Source organism: Gossypium hirsutum, chromosome A07 (assembly GCF_007990345.1).
Source record: "Gossypium hirsutum isolate 1008001.06 chromosome A07, Gossypium_hirsutum_v2.1, whole genome shotgun sequence".
Lineage (NCBI taxonomy): Eukaryota > Viridiplantae > Streptophyta > Magnoliopsida > Malvales > Malvaceae > Gossypium > Gossypium hirsutum.
Window position 1 is genome coordinate 94930146 of NC_053430.1, and position 23177 is coordinate 94953322.

A 23177-nucleotide genomic window follows, 5' to 3' on the forward strand; every position below is an offset into this window, starting at 1 on the left:
TTTGTTGAAAATTTTGTATCAAATAAAAATTTAAAATATTAAAAGTTGAAATTTTCCATTTTCAATAGTTTTTTAAATATATCCTTTTTTTTATTCTATTGAAGATTATATTATAATTTATTAAACAATATAAATATATTCAATATTTAATTTTAAATAATATACCAAAAAAAGTTATAACTTAAAATCAACAATAAATTTTTCAGCTTAGGCTAACCTCCTCACTTGTGATTGTGAATATATAATATATTACAATTAAAAGCATGCATAAGCAAAAGGATACTTTCTTTTATGTTGTTTTAACAAAGACGGAAATAATGAAAGTTGTGAAACAGTGATTCATGATTTGTTGACACTCCATTTCAGCCAAATTCTAAGGAATTTCTTTTTCCCTTTTGAATATGGTAATCTGTTCCAAATTTTGGATACCTTTAAATGGATGAAGGGGGTCTGGCATGCCTCCATTGGTTCCTTTCTGCACAAACCTACCAAGAGGATCAAAACAAAAGGTTAAATTATAATCTTTATCAAGACTTCTTTTAGCTTTTATTGATTAGCTCTTTTAAGTGCTTTACTTAATAAAAGATTATGGTTTATAACCTACTTTTTTAGAACCCATTTAATGCCTGGTTGACACCCATTAGATGCAAAACAGGATCAAGCTTTCTGACAAATGGCATCTCAAAGGTAGAATTATAAATAATGGGTTTCACCCTAAATAAAGGATAGATAGATGCTTGAAAGGAAGGAGAGAAGGTACCCCATTAAAGTAATTGATGAAGATTCTATGGAATGAAAAGAGAAGAGAGAGAATCACATGATTTTATTATTAAACTGGATTTTATGTAAATCAATTTAAAACTCACACAAATTTATTATTGAATAGGTGGAGTAATTAGCAATGTTATTATATATTTGATGTATTTATAAAGTATATCTTGTTATATTATTAATTTTTATAAAATTAGAGTTAAATTAATAGGCTCTAAACAAAAAGGAATTAATAAATCTCAAAAGCCTAAACCTTACAAGATGGTTAACTGGCAGGCAAGCAATGAATAACTATTAATTTAACAATACTACCTGTCACAAGTTACAAGGTGAGATCAACAAAGGGTTTGGAGATAGTTCTATTGGATCAAGGACACTAGCACTAGTTATCACGCACTTTCAACCTTTCCCTTGCTGAAATATTCCCTCAAGCTCTCATCTCCTAACTGACTTAAGCATTGAATAGCATCTTATATCACAAGCTCCACCACCCCTCGTAGTTCTTCCTTTTGTCCTGTAAGCACAAAGTCCTCACAAATCCAGAAACAACCTGTAACGCCCCAAATTTTTGTAGTTTCAGCTTTTGTAAGTGTTGGGCTTGGAAGTGTTTGAATCTGTGTTTCAAGTTATTTTGGGTTTAAATATATGTGAGTTTAGTGATAATGTGCTCTGGGGTGTGTTTGGGAAGTCCCAAGTTCAAGCTTTAACTTGGGCTAAAATTTGGTTTTTATTGAATAAAGCCTGACTTGAGGTTAGTGGGCTTATAATGAATTATGGGAAAAAACTTAACAGAATGGGTTTGCTAGTCTGGTGGTTAAGTAGCAAGGGAATACGCTTAGGGTTAGGGGTTCAATTCCCTACAGTGGCGATGGGATTATTTTTGTTGCAAGTTGCAATTAAGAGTTGGGCTTATCAGAAATCTGAGTTGGGGTTTTAAGGGAAATTAGGGTTTATTCCCTTCTTTTTGGAATAAAGGCATTCTTTTTGTTTTCTTCCGTATTTTCTTTTGTTTTCCCCAAAAACCTTGCTGCCGAAAATCATCTTTCTCCTTCCCCTCTCTTTTTTTCTTCTTTTTCGATAAGCTTAGACGTATAGCTAACGGTTCTATCGATTCAGTAAGTATCGCTTTAATTTGAGTTACGTGTTTTCCTTTGGAGTTTGTTTAAAGAAGGATTTTGGTTGCTGTTTAGGGAATATTCAAGGATCTGTAGATCACTAATCGAGTTTTTAACAGCGAGGAATCACCGTTCATCATTGAAGGTAAGTAGATCTCTCTTTCAAGATTTGACAGTTCTTAAGGATGTCGATTTAAGTGATTGATTTTGGGTTCGGTATTTTCGATTTTAAGCTTTGGAGTGCTTGTTATTGGATTAGCAAAGAAAACAAACCAGGTGTGTACTCCAATTGCGTAGAAAATGAGTTTTTAGTGAAAGTAAAAAAGTGGCCTATCGACGCCACACGGGCGTGTGGTCTGCCCGTGTGGTAGCCAGCGTCGCGAGACACGGGCGTGTCACTGACGAGCCAGGCCGTGCGCATGCCACACGGGCGCTACAGACACCGGCGTGTGAGGCTGGCGAGGCCGTATGTGAGGCACGGGCTCGACCAATTGGTCCGTGTAGGCTGCATGGGCGTGTGGGACTTTGGCCCAGGCCGTGTGATCCACACGGGCAAAGCTAAGTTGGGTCGTGTGGGCCACACGGGTATGTAAGCCCACACAGGCGGGGCACACGGGCGTGTGAGCCCAATTTTCCTAAAATGTTCTGTAAGGTTGCACGGATCGCCTAAGTCGACAGTGACCTGCCTGTAGGGTCGGTAAGCATTATTTAGACCCCATACTATGAATAATTACTGTGTTGTATGTAAAACATGTTCAATAAGCATGTACATCTGCCTGATTTCATATATCAGTTCTGCTATGATATGATCTAATTTCTGCATATAAGCATACCACGATATTTATGATGCATTGCATTGGGTTGGGTTGTTGTGAAAAGAAGAAAGTCGGAGAAGCGATTAGCCTATTATCAGGCAGTTATGCTGCACATATCTATTATGTACTGTTTTACAGTACCACTTGGTGTGTAGGGCTGGGTGGGTCGACTTTATCCGCACATGGTGTGTTGGGTTGGACGGAGATGGTGTGTAGGGTTGGTAGGCATGATTTTTGTTCTCTGATATCGGATCTGATCTGCATGCAATATCTGTATGGCTAAGGCCGAATATTTGTATTCTGTTATCTGTTTGTATGCATGTTGTTTGTAGGGATGTACACACTGAGTTTGCAAAAACTCACCCCTTTATTTATTTTATGTCAGGTAACCTCAGCAGTAGATGGATCGGTGTGGCGAAGGGCTCGATGGTGACCACTGTTAGACTCATGGATTTTTGAGTAACGTTTATTTCATCTGTTTAATTTTTTTCCTATATTTTTTTGGGATTTAATTTTTAGACTTGAACTATTTGTTTTGGGTTTATTTTGGTGTTTTAAAATTGTTAAGTTGTTAATTTACGAATTATTGATGTTTTAGCTTCCGCGTAAAAGAAGGGTTTTCAAATAATTAATGGAATGCGTATTTCTCGATTTAAGTAAAGATAATAATCTGGATGATTTTAACTTACTAAGCTTTTATAAAAGTATTCTCATGTAACGCTGCCAGATTCGGCCATAACGTTTAGGTCGGGTTTGGGGTGTTACATTTAGTGGTATTAGAGCCCGGTTCAGAACTCGACTGTGAATTTTGGGTTTCAAAATTGGGTTTAAAGAAAATGATTTGTGAAACAATTTGAAGTATTTTGATAATAAGTATGTGGTACACCGAGTCTCCGGTACCGATCCTGTAAATTCTCTTAAACTCTGATATATACTATCTGAAGCATGCTTAAATGAAATATTGTCTGTATTTGTCTGAAACACTATGTATGTATTGTGAGACTACTATAAGTAGTACTTTACTGGAACACTTAGGTAGTGTAAACTGAAACTATAGTGAGCTTATTACTCGCGATAACTGACTCTGAAACACTATTATTATATTGCATAAAATATCTGTTAATGATTATCGAAATTGTAAACTAATGTGCATAAAACTTCTAAATACAGATTAATTCGATAGTTACGATGAGCACACGTGGTACTCGTAGATGAGGTACTAAAGGCCGAGGTAGAGGCCATAGAGGGATTCGAACTGAGTCCTTCGCATTTGATACGATCCTTAATCTGGACACTAGCGAGACGCCGGTGTCACTTGTTACTGAGACTGGTGTTGAGTCTTAGGACCGTACAGCTAGTGATGACGCACTGTCTCAGGTCATGCTACTAATTTTGGAGAGGGTCGTTGGGGTTAATGTTGGATCTGAAGGCCGTGGGTCAGTTACGGAACGTCTTCGGTCGAATGGGGCTGAGATATTTAGGAGCATCGCTAGAGTTGCTCTGACTGTGGCCGAGTATTGGATGGAGACCACAGAGCGCATAATGGGTGATTTGGATTTTACTGATGAGTAAAAGCTCAAGGGGACTGTGTCTCTACTTCGCGGTGAGGCGTACCAGTAGTGGTTGACCGTTAAGAAGGGTACTCAGCCTGATAGGTTGACTTGGGATTTGTTTAAAACCACCTATCAGAGTAAGTATGTGGGAGCTAGCTACACTGATGCTAGGCAACGTGAGTTTCTGAATCTCACTCAGGAAGACCGTTAAGTGGCTAGGTATGAGGCCAAATTTCTGAGGCTGAGTCGCTATGCGAGGGGCATGGTGACGAATGAGTATGAGCGCTGTGTTCAATTTGAGGATAGTCTTCGTGATAGTCTGCGAGTTCTGATAGCTCCTCAGAGGGAGCAGAATTTCTCAGTCTTGGTCGAGCAGGCCAAGATAGCCAAGGAAGTGAAGCGCTCTGAGTACCAAAACCTTGAGAAAGGGAAAGTTAAGAGAGATTCTGAGTCTACTAGTTCTGGGATGAGGCCTAAGAAAAAGGCCAGGACTGACGGGTCCGTTAGAGTTGGGCCTACTGTTGCACCTGTTGGGGTGGCGATCTGTTAGCTATATAATAGACACCATCTAGACGAATGTTGGAAATCTACTGGCGTTTGTTTGAGGTGTGAATTGACTAAACATCGAGTTAAGGATTGTCCGCTGAGGGGTAATCAGGTGCAAGCTCTGGTTGTTGAGACTGTGCAGCCGCCGAGAGGAGTACAACGGCCATCTAGGGGCCGAGGATAGGCTAGCGGTGATAACGGTATGGGTCAAGGTCAGAGAGCACCTAGCAGGGGTGCTGGCCCGACTGAGGCGAGACAACATGCACTTGTGGCAGAACTGAAGGCTCAAGTTCAGGAGCTATTAAATTATGGATTTATTCGTCCTAGTGTGTCTCCATGGAGAGCACCAGTTTTGTTCGTAAATAAGAAGAACGGTATGATGAGGATGTGCATCGACTATAATCAGTTGAATAAGTTGACAGTTAAGAATAAATACCCACTTCCGAGGATAGACAATTTATTCGATCAGTTCAGAGGGGCTTTTGTGTTCTCTAAAATTGATCTGCGATTAGGATATCATCAGTTGAGAGTAAAGGAGGCTGATGTGCATAAAACGACATTTAGGACTCGGTATGGACATTACGAGTTTCTAGTTGTACCTTTTGGGTTGACTAATACACCAGCGATGTTCATGAACCTAATGAATCGGGTGTTCCAACCCTACTTAGATTAGTTTGTGGTTGTATTTATCGATGACATCTTGGTTTACTCTAGGACTGAGGATGAGCACGACATGCATCTGCGGGCGGTTCTGCAGATTCTTCGGGAGAAACAGCTATATGCGAAGTTTAGTAAGTGTAAATTCTGGCTTCGAGAAGTGACATTTCTAGGACATGTAGTTTCTGCAGAGGGGATTAGAGTGGATCCTCGTAAGGTTGAGGCTGTGTTGGATTGCAAATAGCCGAAGAGTGTGTCAAAGGTTCATAGTTTTTTGGGTTTGGCAGGTTATTATCGATGATTCGTAGAAGGGTTATCGTTGATTGTAGTGCCGTTGACTAAGTTACTACGTAAGGGAGTTCCCTTTGTTTAGAAGGACACTCAGCAGGAGAGCTTTGAGAAGCTTAAGACAGTCTTGACTCAAGCTCCAGTTCTGATACAACTTGAATCTGGCAAGGATTTCGTGGTTTACAATGATGCATCACATGTGGGTTTGGATTACGTCTTGATACAGGATGGTAATGTGGTCGCGTATGCATCTCGTCAGCTCAAGACTTACGAGGTTAATTATCCGACACATGATTTGGAGTTGGCAGTGGTGGTTTTTGCTCTTAAGATCTAGAGGTATTACTTGTACGGTGAGAAGTGTATCATCTACACTGATCACAAGAGCCTCAAGTATCTCCTTACTCAGAAAGAGATAAACTTTAGATAGCATCGTAGGTGTTGCTGCTTAAGGATTATGACTACGTTATCGAGTACCATCTGGGTAAAGCCAATGTGGTGGCAGATACTTTAAGTCGTAGGGTGATGACCGATTTGAGGGCGATGTTCGCTTAATTGAGTCTTTATGACGATGGAAGCCTTCTGGCTGAGCTGCAGGTTAAGTCAACGTGGTTGGATCAGATTAAGGATAAGTAGTTGGGAGATAAGTCTCTTGAGTTACGATTCCGTCAGGTTGAGGCTAGCACTACCACTGATTTTAGGATTGACAGTAATGGGGTGTTGCGTTTCCGAGATAGGATCTGTGTACCTAATGATGAAGAATTGAGGTTGTCGATTCTGAAGGAGGCGTATAGTAGCCCTTACGCTATGCATCCTGATGGCAACAAAATGTCTAGGGATCTTCAAGAGTTGTATTGGTGGCTAGGGTTAAAGCGTGAGGTTACCGATTTTGTTGCTCGCTGTATGACTTGTTAGCAGGTTAAGGCTGAGCAATAGTTACCTTCGGGTTTGCTTCAACCAGTAAGGATATCAATGTGGAAATGGGAGCGAGTAGCGGTGGACTTCGTTAGTGGGTTACCCCTAACACCAACTTGGAAGGATTCTATTTGGGTCGTCGTGGATCTATTGGCCAAGTTTACACATTTCATTCTGGTTAAGACGGACTTCTCCTTGCTAAAGCTGGCTAAGCTCTACATTTCCGAGATAGTGAGGTTGCATGGGGTTCCTGTTTCGATCATCTCCGATAAGGATCATCGTTTTACGTCTCAGTTTTGGTAGAAACTTCATGAAGCTTTGGGTTCTCATCTGGATTTCAGTACTGCTTTTCATCCTCAGACAGATGGTCAGTTAGAGAGGGTGATTCAGTTATTGGAGGATATGTTGAGGGTTGTGTTATGGATTTCCGTGGTAGTTGGGAGGAGTACTTGTCATTGGCAGAGTTTGCTTATAATAACAACTATCAGTCTAGTATTCAGATGACACCATATGAGGCACTATATGGTCATAAGTGTCGCATTCATTTGTGCTGGACTGAGTTAGGTGAACGACGTATTCTGGGTCCGGAGTTAGTATCAGAGGCTAAGGATAAAGTCTACGTGATTCGTGATTGACTAAAAGCGGCTTCTGATAGACAAAAGTCCTATGCTGATTTGAAAAGGAAAGACATCGAGTATTCTGTAGGAGACATAGTTTTTCTTAAAGTCTCGTCATGGAAAAAGGTTCTGAGGTTCGGTTGTAAGGGCAAGCTGAGTCCTCGATTTATTGGGCCGTACCAAATTCTGAAGCGAGTGGGGCGAGTCGCATATCAGTTGGAACTACCTCTAGAGTTGGATCGTATACATGACGTATTTTACGTATTGATGTTGAGATGCTATCACTCCGGTCCTACTCACATTGTGCCTATAGAGAAGATTAAGGTTAGACCAAATCTGATGTTTGAGGAGGAGCCAGTTCAGATTTTAAATCGCGACGTTAAAATTCTGCATAGGAAATCTATTCCCTTAGTGAAGGTGTTGTGGCGGAATCATAGCACTGAGGAGGCTTCTTAGGAGCCAGACGGTTTGAAACGTCAATAGTATCCTCACCTTTTTTGATCGGGTAAAATTTGAGGACGAATTTTCTTTAAGGGGGTAGAGTTGTAACGCCCCAAATTTCTGTAGTTTCGGCTTTTGTAAGTGTTGGGCTTGGAAGTGTCTGAATCTGTGTTTCGAGTTATTTTTGGTTTAAATATATGTAGGTTTAGTGATAATGTGCTCTGGGGTGTGTTTGGGAGGTCCCAAGTTCAAGCTTTAACTTGGGCTAAATTTTAGTTTTTATTGAATAAAGCCTGACTTGAGGTCAGTGGGCTTATAATGAATTATGGGAAAAAACTTAACAGAATGGGCCTACTGGTCTAGTGGTTAAGTGGTAAGAGAATATGCTTACGGTCAGGGGTTCGATTCCCTACAGTGGTGATGAGATTATTTTTGCTGCAAGTTGCAATTAAGAGTTGGGCTTGTTAGAAATCTGAGTTGGGGTTTTAAGGAAAATTAGGGTTTATTCCATTCTTTTTGGAATAAAGACATTCTTTTTGTTTCCTATCGTCTTTTTTTTTGTTTTCTCCAAAAACCTTGCTGCCAAAAATCATCTTTCTCCTTCCCCTCTCTTTTGTTTTTCTTCTTTTTCAATAAGCTTAGACGTATAACTAGCAATTCTGTCCATTCGGTAAGTATCGCTTTAAATTGAGTTACGTGTTTTTCTTTGGAGTTTGTTTAAAGAAGGATTTTGGTTGCTGTTTAGGGATATTCAAGGATCTGTGGATCACTAACCGAGTTTTTAACAGCGAGGAATCACCGTTCTTCGTTGAAGTAAGTAGATCTCTTTTTCGGGATTTGGCAGTTCTTAAGGATGTCGATTTAAGTGATTGATTTTGGGTTCGGTATTTTTGATTTTAGGCTTTGGAGTGCTCGTCGTTAGATTAGCAGCCAAAACGAACCAGGTGTGTACTCCGATCGAGTAGAAAATGAGTTTTCGACGAAAGCAGAAAAGTAGCATGTTGTCGCCACATTGGCGTGTGGTTTGCCCGTGTGGTAGCTTGCTTCGTGAGACACGGGTGTGTCACTGATGAGCCAGGCCATGCGCGAGCCACACTAGCGCGACAGACACGGGCGTGTGAGGCGGCGAGGCCTTATGCGAGGTACGAGCTCGACCAATTGGGCCGTGTAGGCCGCACGGGCGTGTGGGTCACACGAGCGTGTAGGACATTGGGCCAGGCCGTGTGATCCACACGGGCAAAGCCAAGTTGGGCGCGGGCACACGGGCGTGTGAACCCAATTTTCCTAAAATGTTCTATAAGGTTTCACGAGTCGCCTAAGTCGACGGTGACCTGCCTGTAGGGTCAGTAAGCGTTATTTAGACCCTATACTATGAATGATTACTGTGTTGTATGTAAAGCATGTTCAATAAGCATGTGTATCTGCCTAATTTCATATATCTGTTCTGCTATGATATGATCTGATTTCTGCATATAAGCATGCCACGATATTTATGATGCATTGCATTGGGTTGGGTTGTTGTGAAGAGAAGGAAATCCGAGAGGCGATTAGCCTATTATCGGGTAGCTACGCTGCACATATCTGTTATGTACTGTTTTACAGTACCACTTGGTGTGTAGGGTTGGATGAGTCGATTTTATCCCCATACTTGGTGTGTAGGGCTGGATGGGTCGACTTTATCCCCATATGGTGTGTTAGGTTGGACGGAGATGGTGTGCAGGGTTGGTGGGCATGATTTCTATTCTCTGATATCTGATCTGATCTGCATGTGATATCTGTATGGCTAAGGCTGAATATCTGTATTTTGTTATTTGTTTGTATGCATGCTGTTTGTAGGGATGTACACACTGAGTTTGCGAAAACTCACCCTTTTATTTATTTTATGTCAGGTAATCCTCAGCAGTAGATGGATCAGTGTGGTGGAGGGCTCGATGGTGACCACTGTTAGACTCATGGATTTTTTAGTAACGTTTATTTCATCTGTTAATTTTTTTTCCTATATTTGTTTTGAGATTTAATTTTTGGACTTGAGCTATTTGTTTTGGGTTTTTTTGGGGGTTTTTAAATTGTTAAGTTGTTGATTTATGAATTATTGATGTTTTAGCTTCTGCGTAAAAGAACGGTTTTCTAATAATTAATGGAATAAGGATTTCCCGATTTAAGTAAAGATAATAATCTGGATGATTTTAACTTACTAAGCTTTTATAAAAGCACTCTCATGTAATGCCGCCAGATTCGGCCATAATGTCTGGGCTGGGTTTGGGGTGTTACAAACCTCCAACCCATCTTAATCCTAAGAAGATGGTAATATTTAATACCATTTGTGGGAACGAGCAAAGAGGCATGAATCCCACCATTGAAGCTATCCTTATCGATACTGAAGCCAACTCATTTAACAATGAAAATAATCCTCTTGATACCAAATCCAATCCACATAACACCATTGGTAACTCTTCTATTGTTGAGAACTTCACATTTGATGTTGCCACTAGCCACATTGTTCCTATGTAGTTGGAACCCTAACATGCATCAAATGCTTACCATGTCTAATTCCACTAAAGTTAGCTAAACTCCCACCTTTGCTTACTATTACAACCCTCTAACCTTATATTCCTTAGTGCCTTAAACATACTCTCATCATCCTTACATTTCCCTTTAGTATTTATTGTATTGTTGTCCATTGTGCCATTTATCTCGTTTAATACCATTGTTATTGTTGAACTTCTTATGTAACAACCCATTTTTCTGTGTTGTTGGAAACAATGGTTTTGAGGCTACAAATCCGACGAGTGAGTCTGTAAATATTATTGTTTAATATTTATGAGTCAAATATAAAATTATATTGAATTTTGATTTAATAATTTTTAGTAAGTGAATGAAAATTTAAGTACAAGTGGTTTGTCCTTAAATTCAAGTGGCTTTAAAAAATGAGGTTTCGAGATCTCATTTCTATAAACTGAGCCTGTAAATATTTAATAAAAAATATTTTCAGAGTTGCCAAATAGGTATATTAAAACTTGATCCAAAAATTTTGACGTTTGGATATTAATTAAGAAAAAAAGACTAAATTGTAAAAGTTATAAAAGTTAATCGATATTTATTTTTATTTGTTAAAAGGTTGAATTAATTAATATTAAGGGTTTTATGTTGAAAATTTCCCTTTTTCTTATTAGTGGCCGGTTATGGTAGGTTTTATTTAGATTTTAAATCAAAATGATTAGTTAAATTAATATTAAATCTTATAATAATAAAACATCCATTATCATCTTTCATTTTCCAGTTTCTTCTTCACCGAATTTAGAAATAAAACAAGAAAACCATAGCCATAGTTTATTCAAGTTCGATCCGCCATTGCATGTAAGTCCCCCAGGTGTTTGTTTTTAGTAATTTTTATAATTTTGAGATCGTTGCAATTAGGTCCAATTAATTCATATCTCTTTTTTCAAAGTTGTTAAAGTTTTAAAAATGTTTAAATTGATGAAAATTGAAGCTTTTGATGTTTAATTGTATGGTTGTGAGCTTATTTATGAATGCAGACTAATTTGTTAAGTAAATTTTGTTGGTTTTGTGTGTAAGGACCAAATTGTAATAATGTAAAAATTGTTATGAGATTTCTATAATTTATGTTTTTAAGGGCTTTAAAACGGTGTAATTGTAATTGGATTGAAAATCAAAGCTTGAATTTGAAAGATATAATAAATTTGGTTTTAGGGACTAAATTGAATAAAAAATAAAAGTTTAGAGAAAAATTTTAAAATGACGATTAATGGTCAAATATATGAATTCTAGTATTTTATGATATTTGAATTGGTTAATTGAATAAAATTATTATATTTAGATAAAAAAGCATCAGTTGGTTGATAATTGCAAGAAAGGAAAAATGGTGTTCATAGCTATTAAGATTAGATAAGTCCGTAAATTGGTTTAACTAATTAGTTGTTATTTTGTGATTTAATAATGATCTATATATGTTGTGATTGAGTTCATTTGTTTGATAAATGATAAGTGATGAATTGGATTAATTGATATATAGTAATTAATGAAATGATTTGAATTACCATATTAGCTAAGTTAATTATTATGATCGTAAATACAAATTATATGGATACGTTCTTGTAATGGTATGATATGAAGAAATTTGAATGAATTGGAATGGATAGTGGCCCGTATGAACTTTGTGAAGGCTTAGGATTCAAATGACATGTCATTAAGGTTATTACAATTTGGGTGCCGATCTTGGATGTCCTACCAATGGATGAGGTCCTGCATTTGTTGCAGATTCTACACAGATCATGTGAGCAGTATCGTGTAGCCTAATATCCCGACCTACAGCTCCTATGAGGAAACCCATTTCATAGCTCGTCTGATCATTTGCAATTACAGTTACTGTTACAGGCACACTTTGTGTGAGCATTGTTCTCATGTATCCAATGTTATTTTATTTGGTTCATTGAGTGTTAAAGGTGTAAAATGAAATGGAATATATGAAAGGGTTAAATGGAATTAGACAATGAATGAAGATATTTATATAAATTATTGAAATGAAATGTGATATACAAAATAATTATGTATTAAATGTGTAAATGAATGGTAATATGAAATGGTTAAATGAAGTGTCTTGAAATGAAGATGTGAAATGTTAAATGAATATGTAATGGTTGGTATTTATGTACCAAGTGTGCTTTTCATGTATATTTTATATATATATATACTCATTAACCTTGTGAGACTTATGATGTGTATTGGTAATTAATGAACTCATGACCATGATATTGAATTATCTTGTAAAATGTTTAAATTTCATCCTTTATGGTAAGTTAAAGTTGAAGTTTATTACAAACTTATTAAGCTTTACGTAAGCTCACCCTGTGTTGATTTTTCTTCCTTGTATATCGTCGAACTTGAACTATCGATCGGATTGCTTTTGGAGATCACTCTATCTGACAACTTATTCGGTAACTAATTTGTTTATTTTGATTCAGTTATAAGTGGCATGTAAATAGGGTTTTGGTATATATATGTTATAAGGATTATGGATATGTTTTGTGTTAATTGAAATATGAGATGTGTTTAATGATGTGAATCTTAATTATTAATTTTGGTTGATTTTGGTGTGTGATGGCAATGATATATCTATATAAGTGTTTTTGACCATTTGCTATATGCCTTATGAAAGTAGTTTGATGTTTGTTTCATTGGATGAAAATGAAATAGATGTATAGATATGTTTGATTAGTTTATAAGGTAAGAACGTGTATATAATAAATATGAATTGAGATTAGTGTTGATTTGTGGTGCCAGTGTGAGCATATTGGTTAGGAACATAGGTTGTATGTTTTTGGTATATTTTTGACATGTTTATATGTGTTTTGAATAGGTGAAAATGGTTGGATATGGTTTGGTAATTAAGAAATAGTGTATGAAATTACTTGTTTTGGAAGTCATTTTAGGTGCACACGGCTTGAGACACTGGCTGTCACACGACCGTATGCCACACACGGTTATACCACATGACCATGTGACCTATTAAATTTTGGTGCAGGTTTGTTTCTCACTGTCACAGGTTGTTACACGGCCGTGTGACTCCATTTTTGAACTGTGCACGGTTTGGCCACATAATCATGTCCCTGAGCCACACGATCGTGTGATCCCTGTTTTTATTTTTATTTTTTACATTTTTCTGTTTGTTTTAAATTAGTCCCTAGTTGTTTACAAACTAATTTTAGGGTCTCATAAACTCGATTTTAAGGCTCATTTTTGTATGAATTCCATGAATGATGATTGGTTATGTATAGTTTATATTTAAATTAATATTTGGTTGGTTTTGTGATGTTATGAGATTTGTTAATTGTCATAATAATTCGTAACCCTAATTTGACGGCGAAGATGGGTTAGGGGTGTTACATCCTACTTTGCATAGGCTAACCCCACTTGTATCCAGAACAGTTTCAATTACATAGGTTAACCTCATTTGTGTTAAATACAGTCTATTAGATGTGTTCAATCAGGCATACACTCATCACCAACCATATTATGATTACACTACCTTCTCCTCAGCTTCATCATGCCAGCAACCAAATTATCATCCCCAATACGTTGCTCAACTACAAATCTTCACATCCACCCTTACATCACAAAAAAATGCTAAACCAAACAACTTTTGCAAGGTCAACGAAGCCAGTTAAATCAACCCTAAACATTAAGTGCTAAATAAGGGACCTAAAAGTCTCGAACAACATCAACAAAATCAACAAGCCCACACATCATTATGATGACCTTAACTCTAATAAACATTAGCAAGACATAAATATATAATGTGTATTTTAATGGGTTTAATATCCTTTTTACAGCCCTGACCTAACAAAGCAAATGGTTGACCTAAAACAAGAACTAAAAAACCTTAAGCAATCTTAGAAAGATATTTATGAATTGTTAATCACAAAACACTACCCCTTCTCTTTAGTGATTCGTCAAGCTAAAGTGCCACCAAAACTCAAACTATCTTCGGTCACATGACTAGGCTACAAACCTTGCTAATCATCCTAATCATTTCAAACCATTCTATGATCTTAAGGCATTTCTGATGCAATACAATGTCATGTCTTCCCTATAACCCTTAAAAGTTTGTTAATAGCATAGTGGTATTCCTTAACACCAGGTTTTGTTGTCAACTTCAACGAGTTTAGTATTAATTTCCTAATAGATTTTGGCAGCCATGTAATTGCAGTGTGTACACTTGTAAATATGATAATTGTTAAATAGAACCCCGATGAAACCCTAAGAGAGTACATCAAAAGGTTTAATGTTACTCCATTGAGATTAAAGTAACTTAATAAAAAGTGGGCCATCACTAATTTCTTTGCAAGGGTGTTTCACAAATCTCTAAGATATGCCATTATTTATATACAACCCACCAAGCTTTATCAACTCTAAGAAAAAGAGAAAAACATGGATAATACACAAAACTACAAGTCTGATTCAAAATTTAATCAACCAAGAAACACACCACAACTAGATTGAAAAAGAGAATGAACTTTGGCTCACTCAAATTTTGAGCAACACACTCATATGAATACAACCTACACCACTATTATACATGCCATGAAGAAAGAAGACTTGGTAGAATGACCATTGCTTATAAGGACTGGTCGTACTCAACAATGTTAAAATATCGTTTAGAAAACATGTCAGAGTTGGCATAGTGGAATTTTAATTTTTTTATAACGGATCTTTGTCATGATATCTAATTTTTGGAATCTAGTGCCCTTAGTGTAGTGATTACGTCTATGTACTTGTAATTATTTTAAACAAATTGACTTAATAAAACTCCATCGTTACCATTAATATCTTTTGTATATTGTCCTCAACAGTTTTTGAATGCAAAGCAAAATGAAAGCAAATATTAGCTCATTGATATCTAACGTTTACCTATTGACACATTGCATTATGAGGTCAGATAATAATGCGAGAAGACAATTTATATTAGTAGATAATCTAAATAGTCTTTAATTTAATTGAAATTGAGAAAATCGGTTAAAAGACTAATATGCCTTTTATCAAATCCAATTGGGGAGATACCTTATCTTGGGTATCGGGATGAATGACTCCCAAAATATATAGACATAGGTGTAACTATCTAGATTGATAGTGCATCAGACAAGACTCAAGTAGAGTGAATCTTAGATTCGTTTAGGCTTTATTCACTTATGATGTTCATAGCGTGGCTTACCTCAATCTTGAGTAAGTGAAACTATTTGTGTGTGACTCGTATGCTTTGATGTATTGATAGCCTGAGTTCAATTAGTAATAAAGCTGAAAACTAGTACGTTGGGTATACGATTTTTGCATGACACAACGTCACTTACAATAGTGGAATCCATAGCCCAATAAAAAGGAAAATGATATCCTCTCATTGACATTATATGATAGATGAAAAGTAACGTGGTCACGAGTCATTTGTCCTAAAACAAATGATTTAATTACTATTTGTTGGTAGTTGTTCTTTCATGAATAAAGATGTAATGATTATCATGAGATAAGATAGGATCATATTGGAAGAACAAATTTGTCTCAAAGAGATTAATGATATCCAATGAGGGTAACACACATATGACAAGGTCATTGGATGAGAACTTGATGAAATAACTTTCGAAATGGTATATAATAGGGAGAACTCAGTTATGGTAACTTAATGAAATGCTTCCATGACTAAATACTGTTGTAATTAATAGAAAAAGAGTCGAAACTTAATTATAAATGATTTTAACCCTAATTATATATATTTGATCGATCCTTCCACTAGTTCTATATAACATTGATGGTTTGCATTAATCAATGACATGGAAAGTGTGAAACAACAAACTAGAGAAATAAATTGCATGTATTATTATCGTAGTGAATGAGTTTTGTCTCTATAAACAAGAGATGACTCGGGAATTAAATTAATTTATTCAAATTATTATTTATTTTGTAATTAAATAATTGGAGTTCGAAGTGAAAATTAAATTAATAAAGTCATTATAGTTTTATGAGAACAAGTTAATTAAATTAATTTGCTCATAGATTTTAGTATGGTTAAGTTGTCATGATTTTAACGAAATTAGAATTCAGTTGAGTAAATAATTTTAGCTTAATTAACTAATTAATTAATTAAATGAATGAATAAATAAATAATATTTTGAGCATATGAAAAATATTTATTAGGTTGAGAAATTATATGAGTTGATTTAAAGACTAGATAATACATATAATTGACCCAATAAATGATAAGGCCCAACTAAGCCCAGTTTAATAGGAAAAGTGACAAACCCTAGCCGCAGAGAGGTCTTGTCGTTGCCCTTAGCTTGTATACTCCTAGTAGGAGCCAATTTTTATTAAAATGTTATTATTCGGTTACACTGTGTTCAACCGAAACACTTGTTAGCTTCTCTATAATTAGATACTAAGGGCTAGGTCAAATACACTCCTCTCATATATCAATATTCTGTCAAAATATAGTCAAGCTATTTTCCAAATAAATTCTATCTTTCGACATAGTCCATCTTATGGTTTCTAGCTCTTAAAGTTTCACTAAAGTGTTCATTAATTTATGAATAGAGCCCACGCTCTAGCAAACAGAGGTCAAGGATAGTGAAAAAGATCGTGATGTCGAAAGTCAGAAATGAAAAAGTCTGTCGTATCTGAAAACACAAGTATAATTCGTGTAATAAGTTTATTGCTATAAACATCACAACAGGATAGTTTAAATGAAAATTTGTAAAATTTTGTTGTGCTTAGTTCCACTATTTTCAAACTATCTTTCCAACAATCTAAAGTAATAAATATGATCAAACAAAATACTTATGTTCCAAGGCTTGGTCAGGTGTCCAAATCACAAAAGGGCTTTAGGAAATGCCCTGATTTTTTATCCACTCGACTTGAAGTCCAAAGTCTTCAAGTTTTCAATTGAATGATGTTCTCCACTATTCTCGAACTCTCGCTTAGAGTGTGGGATCTAACTTAAAAAAACCGAGCAGAGGACAAAAACCTAGACTTTGCAGAGGTGGTAGTTGACTACTTCCTATATGCGTATCTCAAACCAAATTCAACTTCTAGACTTGAGTTATAACTTTTAGATTATTGTAATTATAACTTGTACAAAACTAGAATCAAAACTTAAGAAAAATAGAATTTATTCAAATACAAAAAAATTACTCAAATGAAATTTTCACTAAATTTCAATAGAATTTTTCATGTATATTCTTGTAAATCATTTTTGGTAAATATGGGGTATACAAGAGGAATATATGCAAGGCTTACAATCTAATTCATAGTAAATTAATTAACTTTTGGAAGAATTCAAGTCTAACTTGGAGTTTTCATGTACCATGGCTGGTGACTCCAAGGGAAATAAGTCTTCTTGTGCTTTTGTGCATTATCCTTAATAGCTAGTTTGATCGATTTAGCCTTAATAATTAAATATTCTTTAAAAAATATATTTAAAAATAATTAATTTAGTTAAATAATTAAATTAAAGTCATGATGACTTTATTTTATTAGAATCTATATGCAAATTTATTTAATTATTCAAATAAAATTAAACTACGATGGCTACTTAATTTAATTTTCACTTAGTTCAACCTTAAACTCAAACTTTCATTCTACCTACGATTAGGTTTTCTCTGTTTCTTTGTCTGCTAATTTGCAGGTTTGGGATTTTCCCAATTCGTACCCAGTTTTTAGGGTTTACGTTTGAATTAGAAATCGTAAGAAAGGATTCTCCATTATAGGCATGGAATCAGATCTCGCAAATCTAAACTTAGACGATTTGAAAGACGACCTTGTTGTAAGACAAGAGGAGATTGACGATGGAGACGATGACTTCATGCTCTACCTAGTAAGCAGGGTACTAACAGATTGTTCAATCCACTTCCCCTCCTTAAGGAATGTTCTTTATGAATTATGGCATCCTATTAAAGAGGTAACTATATTAGAGATTGAGGAAAAACATATTCTATTTCAATTCTACAATGAAGTTGATTTAAAAAAGGTTGATTAATGGTATTCCCTGGTTCTTTAATCAACACCTAATAATATTTCATAAATTAATGAGAGGGGAGGATTCGTTATTTGTTCCCCTACATTACACAAACTTTTGGGTGCAAAAACATTATCTACCATTGGGTTCAATGTCGAAAGGCATGGCAAAACAATTAGGCAACTTTATTGGGGAATTTTTGGATTATGATACAAAGATTCTAATAAAGGGTTTACGTAAGATCATGCATATCAAAGTATGTTTGGATGCTCAAAGCCCCTTAAAAAGAAAGAAACGAATAGTGTATGGCAAAGATAAGTCAACTTACTTTACTTTTCAATATGAAAGACTTTCTCTATTTTGTTTGCTGTATGGGCGTTTAGGGCATGGTGAAAGCTTCTGTCCTTTCTGTACTTTGTTGAGATCTTAAGAAGTTGAATTTGGTTGGGATACATCTTTGAGAGCGGCACCAATGAGGGAATCGATAACTATAAGTAAATGGCATCAGGAGGAACCAAAAGAGGTGATCAAAAGTGACATGGACCTGAAAAAATTTGTAAAAGGAATCAAATACGACCTCAAGGAGCGAATGAATTTAATAATATGGGAGGAAAATGCGTGAAAAAGAAATTAAGTAGAAGATTTCATAGGATTAATCAGGTTAATGAACTTGCAAATCGAAGGTGTGAAAAACGAGGCAACGTATAATATGATAATAGAAGCTAATGAGGTACTCGAAGAAACACCAATCGGATCTATTGATAGAAAGAAAAGACAGAAGATTCAACAAATAGAAGGGGCTCATCAAAATACTCATTCAAGTTCTACGATCAATAATGAAATATCGGTAGCCACTAATAAGCAGGCTGACTGGTCGCAATGAAAATCTTAAGTTGGAATGTTCATGGCCTAGGGCAGCCGCAAAAAGTTAAACGTTTCAAAAATAGCTTGAGACAACTTCAGCCTCAAATTTTGTTTCTAATTGAGACAAAAGTTAATTCAAGAAGAATGGATGCAATAAGGAAAATGTGTGGCTATACAAACTAAATTGATGTTTGTGCAGATGGATCGAAAATGGGACTTTCTCTTGCCTGGAAGGAAGGAGTAATTGTTAAATTGAGAAGCTATTCTAGATATCATATTGACATTGAAGTTATGGAAAATAGTGGAGAAGAGTATTGGCGCTTTACAGGTTTTTATGGTTCGCCAATTGAGCATAAAATGAAGGATTCCTCCTTAGACAGTTAAAAGAAAGCAACCAGTTGCCAGGGCTTGTTATGGGGGATTTTAATGAAATACTCTTTTCGTTTGAAATAAAAAGGGGTAGGTTAAGGGAGGAAAGAAAAATGTTGGCATTTAAGGAGGCTTTGGAAGATTGTGAGTTGAATGATCTAGGCTTTTCAGGTCAATTGTTTACGTGGGAACAAGGTAGACTTCCAAACAATAACATTTGTGAGAGACTTGATAAAGGGGTGGCAAATCCATTATGGTGGGAAAAGGTTTCTGAATTTCTCAGTTCAACATAAGTTTCATAGTATTTCCGATCATTGTCCTATAAGTCTTACTATAATGACGCATGGAAGGGGTAGATTTTCGAATAGTAAAAGCCATTGCGATTCAATGCTAACTGGGTACTGGAAAACAATTTTGAAGAGTTAATTAATCAATGGTGGGATTTGGAAGAAAAGGATCTGCTAGAGAAATTAGAATATCTGAAATTGAAATTGAAATCTTGGGATAAATCTAATAGCAGATCCAGATAGAAGACCATAAAGGAATTAAAATTGCGACTTAACATTTTAAATAAAGAAGATCTAAATGAAGACATCTTAGCTGAATTAACAGAAGTTAAATTAGCACTAAATATGGAAGCCGACAAGGAAGAACTATTTTGGGAACAACAAGCAAAAGCTAATTGATTACGAATGGGGGATCGAAACACTGCTTTCTTCTATAATTTTGCAACATGTAACACCCCTATACCATGTTCGACTTAAGGAACCTGATATAGGAATATTACATTTGGTGCCAAAGTAATTCTTGGCTAATTACTATTATATTTGAACATAAAAATGGACAAATAATAAATTTAAATAATTTATATTTAAATCCATTACTACTATTTGGGACTTACTAAATTTTTCCTAAGTACATGCCATTCTATTCAAAATTTTAAAACGTATCCTCTTGTTGCTTGAAGATGTGATGAGATGAAGACTAGTAATATCAAATACAACTCTTCAAAATTTCTGTACCTAATCTGCGCACGGAAACAAACCGTACACTGAGTATACACTCAATGATATTACTATAAATCAAATACTTAAGGTAAAAACAATATATATACACATTAAATCTTACCATTATTTTACCTTCAGTAAATCATTCATGCAATTAAACTTTAAATTTATTCTAATAATATATATCTTAAATAGCTTTTCTTTATTTTAATTTTTATATCTTCTTATTATATTAATATCAATTTCATACAGTTCATCAATAACCAATTTCATAAAATTATTATTTCATATATTTCATTTCTATATCCTAATTCAATAACTTATTCTATTCTATATCTAAAACCTTACAACATTAGTCATTCAATAATTATTTAAACCAACATTTTTCAATAAAAATTAATATAATTAATTCATAAGATTATATTCAACTAACTCATACACTATTTCATTATTTCCAATTCATTCTATTTTCACTTCTTATTTCGATACCTCAATTTCAATTCACATTTAAATTCATAATTTCACTTTCTCATACTTTCAATAGTTCAAGCATATAACTATCCAATTTTTCAAATATCAATTCATTCTTAAACTTTCATTAATTAACAATAACAATATATATATATTAGCTATTCTTCAATTTCATTCACATATCATATGTCTCAATTTCAATCACTACATGAACATTTAATTCATGCCTTTCATTTCTAATATCAATTTCTATCCACAATTCAACTTTCTCATATTTTCAATAGTTCAATCGATCAATTCATTTGATTTTCTCATTTCATTTATTCAATTGATTTCAATATCAATAATTCGATATTTTAGCAAATTCATGAACCTTAAGTTCATGCTTCAAATCTCACATATTAATTCCATTCACAATTCAACTCATAATTTCTTTCTCATATTTTTAATAGTATGATCAATCAAATTTATTTAATTTTCTCATTTCAATTATTCACCCTATTAACAAACCCGAACTTTGACGGATACACGGATTCCAATCCAAACACACCAGTACGGCACATTGTGCTTAAAACGGTACATAGTATCTAATCAGTGTGCAACACATAAGTGCCTGAAATGACACACGAGGTGCCTGATACGACACACGAGGTGCCTGAAATACGACACATAAAGTGCCTGATATACGACACATAAAGTGCTTGATCGGCAAAGCCGATATATCTCGTACTCTTCCAAATCCTATGACATGCCAATTATATCCGACTCAGCCCAACTAGTTAATAGGGTATTTTAATTCTCAATTCACTTTCATTTCCAATTCAAGATCACTTTTCAATTACAATTTCACATTCAAACCAATATACAGTTCAATTATACATACACATTCACCATTCAATTCAATTCTCATTCAATTCAAATTCACTTTTCCACTTTCTAATCAATAAACAATTCAATACCAATACATATTTCAGATAATCACATATAATCATATTTCAATTCAATTCAAACCACTTTTCAATCAATACACAATTCACATATTCACACATATTCATAAATTAATTCACTTTTATTAAATTCATATTTTTAATTCATTTTCCAATCAAATTCAAGTCATTAATTACTTTTCAATCAATATACATTTCAAATACTCACATATTTTCTTTATTCAATTCAGTTTGATATACTTTCAAATATTCACATACTTCATAATTCAATTATTTAATTCAAATAACTTTTAATTTCCAATTTGTTCACATTCAATTTCAATAGCCATAAACATTTTTCAATCAATTTCATTCAAATCAATATCATTATTTCAATTGCTTACCTAATTTTACTTGCCATGCATTTTAATTAAAATATAATAATTAATAATAAATAGATTTGAATTAGAGTAATACAAACCTGGATTTGTTTGATTACTCCTCGATAACTTTTCCTTTCCTTTCGGTGCTGATGCCTCGGGTTCTTTGCTAACTATTAAAGCTTTGAACCTTCAGACCCTAGTTTTCCCCTTTTTCTTTTTTTTCCCATTTCTTTCTTTGCGAATGGCTTTTGCTATTCTTTCTTTTGCTTTCTTTTTTTTATTTCATTTATTTTATATCTTATATATATATACTAGTTAATAATGATAATAATTATAATAATAATTATAATAAATATCTTTTAATAAAACATATTTACATTACATTTGTCACCACTTAATTTGTTTATCATACACAAGAATCTCATAATATAATTATTTAATTAATAACTATTTTTTACTTAATTTTCAAGTAAATAAATAAATATAATGCAAATGTATATATTTACATTATTACAATTGTCATTATCCAATTTGTTTGTTATACAAAAATCTCACAATTTAATTATTTATCTAATAAATATCTTTTACTTAGTAATAATAAATAATAAATATATATTTACTAATTAAATATAAGTATTACAAATGTACATATATTTTTTTTAAAAAATTGTACAATATCATCGCCATCCATTTGGCAAATTTTTTATTTATTCATATAATATAATATTTTTAATTGATAACTAATATAAATTACCATATAATAAAATAATTATATACATTATAATTTAATAATAATTAAACAATAAAAATATTAGATTTTATCAACATTTGCCGCCTCATATATGGTGAATGGTATATTTGCCATTTTGGTCCCCTTTTCTTTTTATTAATCTATAATTCTACTTTTGTCCCTTATTCAATTTAGC

The 23177-nt window shown here is 34.4% G+C and overlaps 1 long non-coding RNA gene across 2 annotated transcripts in view; it reads right to left on the reverse strand.

Moving 5' to 3' along the window:
• Positions 1–223: 223 nt before the first annotated feature.
• The window catches only part of LOC107955487 (uncharacterized), a 28825-nt gene continuing 5871 nt past the window's right edge, over positions 224–23177 (reverse strand). Inside the window, exons 2-3 of one of the 2 annotated variants that reach the window (XR_005929938.1) lie at positions 18560–18775; positions 224–485 (exon numbers count right to left, since the gene is read on the reverse strand). This is a non-coding gene — a long non-coding RNA (uncharacterized lncRNA). The remainder of the gene's footprint in view (positions 486–18559; positions 18776–23177) is intronic. The other variant, XR_001699981.2, reaches the window with a different exon arrangement.